At 48.4% G+C, this 14,372-nt stretch overlaps 1 protein-coding gene across 7 annotated transcripts in view; it reads left to right on the top strand.

Moving 5' to 3' along the window:
* sox5 (SRY-box transcription factor 5) overlaps nt 1-14,372 on the top strand; it is a 382,969-nt gene that overhangs the window by 322,841 nt on the left and 45,756 nt on the right. The window lies entirely within an intron of this gene.

Consider the following 14,372-nt stretch of genomic DNA (forward strand, 5'->3'; position numbering starts at 1 on the left):
GCAAACGGAATCCGGAAAGAGCCAACGTTAACTGTGTTTACATATTGGAGGGAAGATATTGCCTAAGTTTGGACTTGTTAATTGAATTTGTTCATGCCTTGCACCAAATGACATTGTTATTTCCAGCGTGGATAGGGGACTTTGTTAAAGCCCGCTTCAGCCAGCAACACATTTTGCTGCTGCTGTTCTTGCAATATTGAGCGTTTTTTTAAAATACTGTAACATTTATTTAAAAGCAGAGAGAAGTGTGTAGCAATGCCGACTACTGCCCTGACATTCTACAACTGCCTTCTATACTGAGATGTCATTGTGTTAGTGATCTACGTCAATAATGCATCGACTGCATAGTGGCGCAGCGGTAGAGTTGCTGCCTCACAGCGCCTGAGACCCAGGTTCGATCCCGACTGCGGATGCTGTCTGTACGGAGTTTGCACGTTCTCCCCGTGACCCGCGTTGGTTTTCTCCGGGAGCTCCGGTTTCCTCCCACGCTCCAAAGTCGTGCAAGCTCTGTAGGTTAATTGGCTTCGGTAAAAATTGTAAATTGTCTCTAGTGTGTGTAGGACAGTGTCAGTGTGCGGGGGTCGCTGGTCGGCGCGGCTTCGGTTGGCCGAAGGGTCTGTTTCCGTGCTGTATCTCTAAACTAAACTAAATTACCCAGACCCTCTGGAGATTGGGATTTTAATGTGAGCTTTTTAGCCATTCACTTCACAAAAGTGAAAGAATAGACAGCGGGCTGCTTACCGATGTGGCCAGCGAGATTCGGGAAATGTCGATTGGGCAACAAGCTACCAGAGAGAAGGCAAGATTGCTGGAAGCCAACGACCTAACAATAAAGGGTGTTGCATCGTCACTCATGCTTCTGCAATATATTTTAAGCGCGGGCTCTGGAGACGTGAACATTACCGGCAGGGGAGTTCCTTAATTGCCTTTGAAGGGTTGGCGCCATACTGCCATCTACAAGCAGTGCAGACGAGAGCAGCAGCTTCCGGCAGTCAAGGGAGAGTCTTGCCGCTTAGTACCAGTTGCATGTTGGGTGACTTGAGGGGAGCTTTTTTCATATGTCCATAAGTGACAAGTGTCTGTGTGTGGAGTTTGCACGTTCTCCCTGTGACTGCGTGGGTTTCCTCCGGGTGCTCCAGTTTCCTCCCACACCCCAAAGACGTGCGGGTTTGTAGGTTAATTGGCCCTCTGTAAATTGGCCCTCGTGTGTACGTGGTGGATCATAAGGTCATAGGTGATAGGGGCAGAATTAGGCCATTTGGCCCATCAAGTCTACTCCGCCATTCAGTCATGGCTGATCTATCTCTACCTCCCAACCCCATTCTCCATATAACCCCTGACACCCGTACTAATCAAACTAAACAAAGCTTGTGATGTGAAATGGCTTCCCACAGTACCATCCTTTGTAACATCTGACGTTCCTTGTTTCTACTGACCAATGACCAACCTCAGTACTTTATGTAACCACAGACACAAAACGCTGGAGTAACTCAGCGGGACAGGCAGCATCTCTGGAGAGAAGGAATGGGTGATGCTTCAGGTCGATGAGCGGGGACCTCATTGAAACTTACCGAATAGTGAAAGGCCTGGATAGAGTGGATGTGGGGAGGATGTTTCCACTGGTGGGGGAGTCTAGGACCAAAATAGTGAAAGGCCTGGATAGAATGGATGTGGACAGGATTGTTCCACTAATGGCTCCGTTCCTACCTTTCCAACAGATCCCACTTCATCTCTCTCCACAACCACACCTCTGCTACAGCCGCAGTCACTCAAGGCATTCCCCAAGGCTCCGTACTCGGCCCCCTCCTCTTCATCATCTACGTTCCCCAAGGCTCCGTACTCGGCCCCCTCCTCGTCATCATCTACATCCTCCCCCTTGGTCAGATACTCCGCCACTTCAATCTGGACTTCCACTGTTACGCTGATGACACCCAGATTTACCTTGGCACCAAATCCCCCCACAACCCCCCCCCCCCCCCCTCTCCCATATCAATTCCTGTTTGTCAGCTATAAAAACCTGGATGCAACATAATTTCCTCAAACTCAACAGCGATAAGACAGAATTCTTCCTCATAGGCTCCAAAGCCACACTCAGCAAAATCAATAACCCCACTCTCACCATCGACGGCGCCACTGTCTCCCCATCTCCCCAGGCCCGCAACCTTGGCGTGATCTTTGATTCCACCCTCTCCCTTGAGCCTCACATCCGCCATGTCATTAAAACCTCCTTCTTTCATCACCGCAACATCGCCAAACTCAGACCCTCTCTCACACCGCCTGCTGCTGAAAGACTCATCCATGCCTTCATCTCCTCCCGACTGGACTATTGCAACTCACTTCTCCTTGGCATCAGCTCCACCTACATCAACCGACTCCAACTGGTCCAGAACGCAGCCGCCCGACTCATCACCCACACCAAATCCTGGCATCACATCACTCCAGTCCTCAAAAAACTTCACTGGCTTCCCATCTCCCACCGGATCACCTACAAAATCCTGGTCCTCACCTACAAAGCCCTCCACCATCTGACCCCCCCATATCTCACTGACCTCCTCTCCCCCTACCAACCCTCACGGTCCCTCAGATCCACATCAGCCGGTCTCCTCTCCATCCACAAGTCCAACCTCCGCAGTTTTGGGGACAGAGCCTTCTCCAGGGCAGCTCCCAGGTTCTGGAACTCCCTCCCCCAACTGATCCGCAATTCCGTGTCCCTCACCATCTTCCAGTCCCGCCTCAAGACCCATCTCTTCACCTCTGCCTATCCTTAGCCCCACGTCCCCATCCCTTTTCATCTGTGCATTAATTGCCTCGTACTGTGTTTTGTATTGAATTCTGTCTTTACTTTGTGTACTAGTCATGTCTCTACTATTTATTTCATTCCCCTTACATGTTTTTCCTCTACATGCTCAATTTTTGTAAGGTGTCCTTGAGACTCTTGAAAGGCGCCCATAAATAAAATGTATTATTATTATTATAATGGGAGAGTCTGGGACCAGAGGTCATACCCATAGAATTAAAGGGTGTCAATTTAGGAAGAAGATGAGGAGGAATTAGTTAAAGGGTGGTGAACCTGTGGAATTCATTGCCACAGAAGGCTGTGGAGGCCAAGTCAATTCAAGTCAGTGGATATTTTTAAGTCAGAGATAGGTGATTAATACGGGTGTTACGAGTTATGGTGAGAAGGCAGGAGAATGGGGTTGAGAGGGAAAGATAGATCAGCCATGATTGAATGGCGGAGTAGACTTGATGGGCTGAATGGCCTAATTCTGCTCCTATCACTTATGAGACCCTTCTTCAGAACGAAGAAGGGCCTCGACCTGAAAGGTCATCCATTCCTACTCTCCAGAGTTGCTGTGTTCCTCCAGCATTTTGTGTCCATCTTCGGTGTAAATCAGCATCTGCAGTTCCTTCCCACACATTGCTGTGTGTCTACTGTGTGACTCTGGAGATTTGGTTAGATGAGAATGTGAGTGATGACAGGAGATTGGTGTTGGGCAAGGTGTCTGCCGCTCTCAGGTTGGTTGGACATAGTACAGCACAGGAATGGGCCCTTCGGCCCACAATGTCCATGTGAAACATAAATACAGATTAAGCCAACCCCATCGGCCTGCACATGATCCATATCCCTCTATTCCCTGCGTATCCATGGAGCTGTCTAAAGTTCTCTTCACGACTATTCATAACTGCCTCCACCACCACCGTCAGCAAGTTACTGTGTGAAAAAATTTCTCCCGCTCATCTGCTTTAAACCTTGTGGCCTGAAACATACATAGAAACATAGAAAATAGGTGCAGGAGGAGGCCATTCGGCCCTTCAAGCCAGCACCGCCATTCATTGTGATCATGGTAGATCGTCCCCTATCAATAACCCGTGCCTGCCTTCTCCCCATATCCCTTGAGTCCACTAGCCCCTAGAGCTCTATCTAACTCTCTCTTAAATGAAGAAGGGTCTCGACCCAAAACGTTACCCGTTCCTTCCACCCAGAGATGCTGCCTGTCCCGCTAAAATTATTCCAGCATTTTGTGTCGATCTTCTTTTAAATCTTGCAACTATCTCACCTTAAAGGGGTTGTCCCACTGCGGCAACCTAATTGGCGAGTTTAGAAGAGTTTAGGAGAGTTTGAAAATGTTGAAGACCTCCTTCGACTCTGTGGAAGACCTCTTTCGACTATGTTGAAGACTAGCTTCGACTAGCTTCAGGAAAAATGGACACCGAATAGTGGAGAGTGAAGACGATCTCCTTCGACCTCCCTTCGACTATGATGAAGACTATCTACGACTACCTTTGACTACCCTTGAATACCTGCGAATAACATACCGACCTACCCCGACCTACTTCGGCTAAACCTACGAGTAAAAAAAGTATCGATTTTTTCCATGGCGACATTTTTTTACTCCCGGGCATTTTTCAGCATGTTGAAAAATACGCCGTGACCTAGCTGAGGCCTCTAGTACGCGGGGACTACGCTCGAGCATGAAAGAGGGTTACAAAGACCTCATAGGACCTCGTGTCGCTACGAGTATGAGTCGAGGGCAAACTCTTCTAACTCGCCAATTAGGTCGCCGCAGTGGGACAGCCCCTTAAAGCTAAGCCCTCCTAGTCTTGGAGATTTCCAACTTGAGGCGTGGGGGGGGGGGGGGAACGTTCTGACTGTCTACCCTATCTACACCTCAAGCAACGTTGGCGAACTTTGCATTGATGAGGGGGGCACCTCCTGCTCGCTTCCACCCCACGCTGCAACTCTCGAAACTTACATCGGAATGGTCTCTCAGTCAACAGGCCAGTGGAACAACACATGTTGCCCAGGCTTTCACGGAGTAAACGCATGCACATTCACTTTCAATTTTCCCTTCCCGACCCCAATGGTCCAATGGTCAATGGCCTCTTTATTATCACCTGTATCGAGGTACAGCAAGATTATCTTTGCATACAGATGACACGTAAGTAGGATAGCCATTTGCATATACGTGAGGAAACAGCCCACAGAGTCTATATGCAAGAGTCGCCAGGTTTTGGCGCGCATGTCCCGGTCCCGGCTGCAGCTGGCCACCAAGGCCCGTAGCTGCCGTCGCCTCCATTCCGGTCGTCCCGCGGACCGTCATCCCTCTCCTCGCCCGGGCACATTCAAACTTTGTTGCCCGGGGCCGACCTCGAGGGTACGGCATCGTTGCCAGAGGTCCCGGGAAGAGAGGCCATTAACCAAAAGCGCAGGTTATTTTAATTTTAGAAGATGTCCTTCAAGAAATATGCAGGGGTTGGGCCAAATGCAGGCAAACGGGATCGAACCTCGTTGAGTCACTCCAGCATTTTGAGTCTCATCTTTGGTGTAAACTAGTATCTGCAGTTCCTTCCTGCACGCTTAGCCTATTGTGTCGACTCGGTCAGCGTGGGCAAGGTGGGCTGAAGGGCCTGTTTCCTTGCTGCGCAGCTCAATGGCTGTAATCTGGGTCTCCACCAACCTGTGAGACAGGAAACCTCTTTAATCATAGCATTAACCTTCTAATAGTGCGGCACGCATGTAATTGTCGTAGGCAGTGCTTGTAATCCGAACAAGGTTCCTACTTCTTCCCACTCCAGCTGTGGAAGGAGAGAGGGAAGGGGGGGGGGGGGGGGGGGGAGCAGGGCACGAGAGACGCTAATAAAAAGTGACTAAAATGTGCCTTGGAAGCCTGCGTAAATTGCAGCTATTTGTTAAGTATATTCAAGTCAGCTGTAGATACAGAAGTTGGCAAGTCGCGGGAGCGAGAGAGCATCTGGACCTGGTTTCTGCAAATAAAAAGATACATGGGTGCTTTCCCTGCTGTTGCCAGCTGGGAATTGTCAGCTGACAACCAGCGAGACACTTTTGGACAGAAAGCCGTCGCTCGGAGATGTGTGCAGTTGTGAAGCAGACTCCGCGGTTGACCAGTTTATTGTCGATTTTGATTTGGCGCCCGTGAAAACGTCTTTTGATGCTGGGGAAATCCGTCTTCACCAAGCCGGCAGCTTGCGGTCGCCATGCGTCGCAGTTATAGATCAGTCATTCGCAACTAATGGCAGTAATTGTCCTGACTGCTTGCATCGCAACACACTGTATTTAAATAATCCAAGCCCGTACGTGGTCTTAGCACTGGGAGTTAATCTTCTGTAATACAGATCAGCTGTTACTCTCCCACATGATTTAAGACAGCCAGGCAACTATTCACAATGTTTTGATTAAGTTACAAAAGTGCAGCCATCTGCTTTCTCATCTTTCTCCTTCAATTGCTCCTCTGCTGCTCAGAGCTCATTTTCTGTTACGTTCATATCCGAGATCGTCCCGAAAGTTTTGACACAAGCAGCCAAGCTCGATTAAATGCGGCTGCTTAACATGTCCGCAGTGTCCGTTCCCTCACACAGAGTCTGTCACAACATACGAGAGATTAAAGAAAACTGCTTATGGCAACAGAAGCAAATTTCTGCAGACGACGGGATTCTGAAATTTAAAAAATGGCGGAACCTCTCGCCAGGATCGAGCCCGGGTCCCTGGCACTGTGAGGTAGCAACTCTTGTGCTGTGCCCTGTACCCCTAGGTCCTTCTGCTCTACAACGTCCCCCAGAGCCCTGCCGTTCACTGTGAAGCCCCTGCCCTGGTGTGACTTCCAAAAATGCAAAACCTCGCACAGATCTGAATTAAAATCCACAGGCCATTCCTCAGCACACTTGCCCAGCTGATCAAAATCCTGCTTTAATTTTAGATAACCATCTTCACTGTCTACAATGCCACCCAATTTAGTATAATCTGCAAACTTCCTAACTAAACCTTGTTGTGTTGGAGTATGTCATTCAAAAGGAATTGGTTGAAAGTTGCATCTTGGAAACAGGCTTTTCGGCCCACCAAGTCAATGCCGATCATCGATCACCCATTCACATTAGTTATATGTTATCCCAATTTTATACCCACTCCCTACACAGAAGCGGCAATCTACAGAGGCCAGTTAACCCACGATGTTTGTGGCAACACCAAATAACCCTTTTAGTTTAGTTTAGTTTAGATATTCAGCCGACCAGTGATCCCCGTACACAAACACTATCCGACACACCAAGGACAATTTACTATCTTTATCGAAGCCAATTAAGCTACAAACCTGCATCTGGAGTCTTTGGAGTGTGGGAGGAAGCCGGAGCACCCGGGGAAAACCAATGCAGTCAAAGGGAGAATGTGGTGAGGATCGAACCCTGGTCTCTGGTGCTGTAAGGCAGCAACTCTACCCCTGCGCCACCGTGCCACCCTTCTAAAGATTGTTCAGCAGTGGCGCGGCTGGTAGAGCTACTGACTCGCAGCGACAGATGCCTGAGTTCCGATCCTGACACCGGGTACTGGCTTTGGGATGTGGGAGGGGGAAACCAGAGCACCCGGAGGAAACCCACGTGGTCACGGGGAGAATGTGCAAACTCTGGGCGGAAACAGCACCCGAGGTCAGGATTGAACCTGGGCCTCTGGCGCTGTGTGGCAGCGGCTTTACCAGCTGCACTGATGTGGTTTGGTTGCATTCAGTAATGCCCAGAAGTCAGGGAATTCCCCAGTGCTTTCAACACAATGCTGAAATATAAGAAAGAAATGCTGACATTCTGAACTTGCAGCAGAAAGTACTAAAGTCTGCTTATCCTGCTAAATATTGTTGGTATTTTGGGTTTATAATGGGAATCATTTATCATTTACCACCCCACAAGATCAAGAACCAGTTGTATATTGTTGACTGTCGGTATCAGCAGGGTAACAAAGGCTGTTAATTATAGGTATCTTGAGCCTGCTGCTTGCAACTCAAGTGTAGAGGGATCACCATACATTGCAAGCCCTGCACTCCGTATGGCTACACTATATCCAAGGGTGGCACAGTGGCGCAGCGGGTATAGTTGCTGCCTCACAGCACCAGAGACCCGGTTTTGATCCTGACCTCGGGTGCTGTATGTGTGGAGTTTGCACGTCCTCCCAGTGACTGCATGGGGTTTCCTCCGGGTGCTCCGGATTACTCCCACATCGGGTTTCTAGATTAATTGGCTTCTGTAAATTTCCCCCTAGTGTGTAGGGTGTGAATGAGAAAGTGGGATAACATAGAACTAGTGTGAGCGGCAGATCGGTGGTCAGCGTGGACTCGGTGGGCCGAAGGGCCTGCTCCCACGGTGTAACCTTTAATCAAATTTTAAAAAGTGAGATCGCAATGGGAATCTGCAGACTCCGCACAGACAGCACCCAAGGTCAGGATCTTTTAGTTTTACCATCACTTCCTGGGATCAAACCTGCATTTCTGGCGCTGAGGCAGCAGATGGCATCGTGGGCCAAAGGGCCTGATCCTGTACTGTTCTCTGTTCTATGTTCTATGTTAAGAGGGCATAGTTTTAAGGTGAGAGGAAGGAACTTTGAAGGGAAAGTTTTTTTTCTACACAGAAAGGAATTCGCTGCCAGAGAAGGTGGTGGAATCAGTGAGAGAGAGAAGGTGTTTTATCAAGGAACTCCGACACGGAGACCACATGGCAGCTCCAATGTGGAAAACACAGAGGGGAGCTCTGAGGTAGAGACCACGGGGGGGGGAGCTCCGACACGGAGACCACATGGGAGCTCCATCACAGAGACCACGGGGGAGCTCTGAACCAGAGACCACGGGGGCGAGCTCCAGCACAGACCAACGTTTAGATTAGAGATACAGCGCGGGAACGGGCCCTTCAGCCCACCGAGTCTGGGAGGAAACCGAAGCACCCGGAGAAAACCCACGCGGTTCCAGGAAGAACAGACAAACTCCGTACAGACAGCGCCTGTAGTCAGGATCGAACCTGGCTCTCTGGCACTATAAAGTAGCAACTCTATCGCTGTGCCACCCTGATGCCCCTATAAATATCAGTGGGCTTAACCTGCTCACTACCAAGTTTTTTTCCCTCTATTGGCCATGTCCCGAGTGTATCGGGGCTGGCACTGAACAGGTTAAAGAATGCTATTGTGAGTGTGAGTGTACATAAGTCGCCTGCAACATAAGTCGGGGAGTGCCTGCAATCCATTGCTAACTTTTTCTTCACGATGCCCTAACGATCTATTCATACATCCACCACATCTCATGGTCAGTCAATGAGACAATGTCCGCCAGTGTACTTCATGAATTGGGTCTATGTGTGCGATATTTAGAGAGGCTTTCTTTGGCTATCCCTCTTGCTTCACCTGTGTCAACAAGCCACAAAGAGCACAGTTATGTTCTGTGTTACTAACAGCTACCGGGACCCAGTGTACTGTGATGATTGGTCTTGCAGATACTTAACACAGCACAGAAAGAGGACATTCAGTCCATTGGGTTGCAAGGAGGGCTTGGCCAGACCTGGATTGTTTTCTCTGGAGGGCCAGAGGTTGAGGGAAGGAGCTGATGGAAGTATATCAAGCGAGGGAAGACAATCAGAACCTTTCTCCTCGGGTGGAAATGCCAAATACTAAAAGGTATAGCTTTAAGGTGAGAGGGACAAAGTTTAAAGGCGATGAGCCTGACACATGAGCCTGACACAGGTGGGTGTGTGGAGCGCACTGTCAGGGGTGGTGGTGGAGGCAGTTAGAATATTGGCATTTAAAAGGCTTTTAGACGGGCAAGTGGACATGCCTGGAGGGATATGGATCACGTGCAGACAGATAATATGGATCATGTTCGGCATGGACTCAGTGGGCCGAATGGCCTGTTTCCGCACTGTATTGCCAAACTAAACTAAACTACGAGTTTCCATTGAACTCCTTTCTATAAAAGCTAAAAGCCAAGAACATTGCTGTACAATAAAATAATTTCTGATCTGCTAACTTTACCCTAATGGGAATCAAAACAGGCACAATTTTATGCTTTAAACCCCTGTCCCACGGTACGAGTTCATTCCAAGAGCTCTCCCGAGTTTGCCCTGATTTGAACTCGGAGAGTTACGGTAATGGCCTCTCGTCGGTACTCGGGGCTCTCGTGGACATTTTTCATCATGTTGAAAAATCTTCACGAGTCTTCCCGTGCTTACCTGCCGTTAGCGCTAAGAGACGTCCCTGAGCTCCGACGTACCCACTACGTTCATTCTCCATGCTTACCACGAGTTTGATTGTTTTAAAACTCGGGAGAGCTCTTGGAATGAACTCGTACCGTGGGACAGGGCTATTACTCTTTGTCGACGTCAGATGAACTAGGTTGGAATTGAGTGTCAAACTTGCATAGATACAACTTATCAGCTCCTTCATGCCAACTCATTGATCGATTGATTGATTGAACGATACAGCATGGAAACAGGCCTTTCACCCCCACCGAGTCCACGCCAACCATCGATCACTCGTTCACACTAGTTCTATGTAATCCTACTTTCTCATCCACTCCCTACACAATTTACAGAGGGCCAATTAACCTACAAACCCGCACGTCTTTGGGATGTGGGAGGAAATCGGAGCACCCGGAGGAAACCCACGCGGTCACATCGAGAACGCGCAAACTCCACACACACAAACAGCACCCGAGGTCAGGATCAAACTCTGATCTCTGGCGCTGTGCGGCAGCAGCTCAAACAGCTGAAGGAACAAGTCAATCAGCCTCACATCCGATTTCTTTCCCTAAATCCCAGTGGCTCTCTCCCAGATGTTTGGAAACGTTGCAAAGGACAAAATACTGGACTTAATCTTGCACTGAACGTTATTCCCTTTCTCCTGTATCTGTACACTGCGGACGGCTCGATTGTAATTATGTACAGTGTTTCCGCTGACTGGATAGCACACAACAAAAAGCTTTTTACTGTACCTCGGTGCACGTGACTATAAACTAAACTAAATTAAACCTCCCAGGCAAGGTGGCGCTATGGAGGTTTGGGTGGGGAAGGAAGGGGGTGTGCGCCTTTCCTCTGATGTATCTCAGCAACCATATACACCAAGATAGCCACCATCTCCACACTTGGTAGCCACCATCTCCACACTTGGTAGCCACCATCTCCACACTTGATAGCCACCATCTCCATACTTGGTAGCCACCATCTCCACACTTGGTAGCCACCATCTCCACACTTGGTAGTCACCATCCCCACACTTGGAAGTCACCATCCCCACACTTGATAGCCACCATCTCCATACTTGGTAGCCACCATCTCCACACTTGTTAGCCACCATCTCCACACTTGATAGCCACCATCTCCATACTTGGTAGCCACCATCTCCACACTTGGTAGCCACCATCTCCACACTTGGAAGCCACCATCTCCACACTTGGAAGCCACCATCTCCACACTTGGAAGCCACCATCTCCACTCTGGTGGCCCCCCATCTCCACCATGATAGCCACCACCTCCACTCTTGATAGTCACCATCTCCAGTCTGATGGCCACCATCTGCTGCTGGTAGACCATGTGAACGTCCCCAGCACTTCATTCTCAGCCAAAGGCCTCACAGCTCTGAGTTAAAGTTAGAGAACCAGAGATATCTTTAATAACCTCCATTGAGCATCTCAATGAGCACCGTGCAGAGACTCGGCGTATGTTTCGCTGATCCTTGCAATGGTCGACTATGGTCTACTGGATCTTCTGGTTGCTAACCATTTTCTCTCTCTCCCATATTCCCACACTGTCCTTTCTGTCCTGGGCCTCCTTCATTGCCAGAGTGAGGCCACACACAAACTGGAGGAACAGCATCTTATATTCTGCTTGGGTTGTTTACAACCCAGCGGTATGAACATTGAATTCTCCAATTTTAAGCAACTAACCTACAAACACCTACCCCCCTTTTCCCCCCTCCTTTTGCCCCCATCTTCCCTGTGTCCCACCTGCATGCGCACCTATTTCTCGCCATCACCCTTCTCCCCCTTCCCCTTTATTCTTTCCTCTGCCTTCACCTATTAGGTCATAAGGAATAGTAGTAGAATTAGGCCATTCGGACTGTCAAGCCTACTCTGCCATTCAATCGTGGCTGATCTATCTCTCACTCCTAACCCCATTCTCCTGCCTTCTCCCCATAACCTCTGACACCTGTACCAATCAAGAATCTATCTATTTCTGGCTAAAAAATATCTACTGCCTTGGCCTCCTTCCGTGGCAAAGAATTCAACAGATTCACCATCTTCTGACTAAAGACATTTCTCCTCATCTCCTTCGTAAAAGAACGTCCTTTAATTTGGAGGCGATTAAGGACTCTCACACTAGTGGAAACATCCTCTCCTCATCCACTCTATCGAAGCCTATTCTGTAGCCCCCCCTCATTCTTCAAAACTCCAGAAAATACACGCCCAGTGTAGACAAACGCTCGTCATAGGTTAACCTACTCATTCCTGGGATCCTCTGGAACCTCTCCAGATCCAGCACATCCTTCCTCAGATATGGTGTCCAAAATTGCTCACAATTTTGGGCACAATATCAAGCCTCTTCTCTCCATATCTCTTGATCTCACACTTTTTGTCTTTTCATCTCTGGCCTTTGTCCTATCAGATCCCCCCCCCCCCCCCCCCCCCCCCCCTCACCTGTATCCACCTAGTGTCAACGTGTGTTTCTTAAAAAGCAGATGGCAACAAAAACTGTTAAAGGTAAACCATGGCAATCTTTAATTGATTCATCAGACGGGAGTGGCAAGACCTACAATGAGCACAAACATTGCTCAGTGCTTCTCGGGCTCCACTCACAGAACAATGGAAAGTTAGCACAATTATACATTTTTCTTATCAGTAAAACACTCCTACCAAGTCTGAATATGGAATGACTGAAAGATTCTGCAGCCTTTCAGAATAGGAAAGCTGGGTAAAAATCAAGCTCATCCAATAACAAGTTATTACTTATCTCTGGAGCGTCAGCTATTTTTTTCAATCTTGGCTTCTTTATGGCCTTGAAAAGAAGCACGTGTTATTACGCAGGCCACCACCTTATTGTCTTTATTGAAAAGACAACCTGTCCTCCATATTGTGTTCCATATAATGTACAAAGTCATTCAGACTTGGCACCATGCTTTTGTTCTACTCGTCCATGCTTTTGTAGAAGAACGACTCCGTTTTAGAATTGACTATTAGCTCTTTCACTATCACTTTATAATGGATTTTGGTTATAGTGAACGGACCTGTGCACGCCACCCTTGGATCACATCGCCTCCCCCTCCGCTCCAAGCCCCGGCTTTTGATGCCACCCCCAGCTCACAAGATGCACCAACAAGCTCTTCCTCGCCCTGCAAGGATTTACTGTACATTCGACCTCTCAACCTCCGACGTTCCAGAAAAAAACAATCCATGTCTATCCAACCTCTCCCTGTAGCTGGAACCCACTAATCCAGGCACCATTCTGGTCCTTTTAAAAGTTTTTATTTTTAGTTCATCATGGGTCAGTCTTGCTAATGTATCCTTTACAGTTCCCAGGCATTTGAGTCACTCCTCACACACAGGACAGTCATTTACTTCAGACAATTTTTTTTAAATTAAAGTCAGCAAATGTAATTCTAGCCTTTGGGTCAGACTGACGATTATTAGTCTTCAGACTGTGGTTTTGCCCGTTTTGTTTTGGTGAATCACAATGTGATCTACAATTTTGTTTAAAGTGCAGATGCTGGAAATCTGAAATAAAATACAGAGACTGCTGGAAACACTCAGTAGGTCAGGCAGTACCTTGAGGAAGGGGAAACAGCTAACATTTCAGTTCAAAGACCCTTTGTCAGTTCAGTCCTGAGCGCCTGATGAAAGATTTCGGTGTAGGTACAGTGAATAGGGTGGCACGGTGGCGCAATGGTAGAGTTGCTGCCTTACGGCGCCAGAGACTCAGGTTCAATCCTGACTACGGGTGCTGTCTGTGCAGAGTTGGTACGTTCTCCCCCGTGATCGCGTGGGTTTTCTCCAGGTGCTCTGGTTTCCTCCCACACTCCAAAGACATACATGTTTGTAGGTTAATTTGGCTTTGGTAAATATTATAAATTATCCCCAGTGTGTAGGGTAGTGCTAGTGTGCGGGGATCGCTGGTTGGCGCAGACCCGGTGAGGCAAAGGGCTTGTGTCTGTACTGTGTCTCAAAAATAAACCTAAGAAAACTAAATAACACCTTTGTTTTGCATGCCATCGAAACAGATTGGGTATACCATGCATACAAATCATTCCAACTCAAGTACAATAGGTAGAGCAATGGGGAAGATACAGAGTGCAGAATATAGTTCTCAGCATTGTAGCGCACCAGTTCCAGAGACAAAGTCCAATGTCCGCAATGGGGTAGAGGTGAATCGGAAGAGTCGTTCAGAAGCCTGGTAACGGAGGGGAAGAAGTTGTTCCCAAGTCCGGTGGCACGCGTTTTCAAACTTCTGTACCTTCTGCCTGACGAAAGCAGGGAGAAGGAGGAATGACCGGGGTGGGACAAGTCTTTGATCATGTTGACTTTATTGCTGAGGCAGTGTGAAGTGCAAATGGAGTCAATGTT

This window comes from Amblyraja radiata, chromosome 21 (genome assembly GCF_010909765.2).
Source record: "Amblyraja radiata isolate CabotCenter1 chromosome 21, sAmbRad1.1.pri, whole genome shotgun sequence".
Classification (NCBI taxonomy): domain Eukaryota; kingdom Metazoa; phylum Chordata; class Chondrichthyes; order Rajiformes; family Rajidae; genus Amblyraja; species Amblyraja radiata.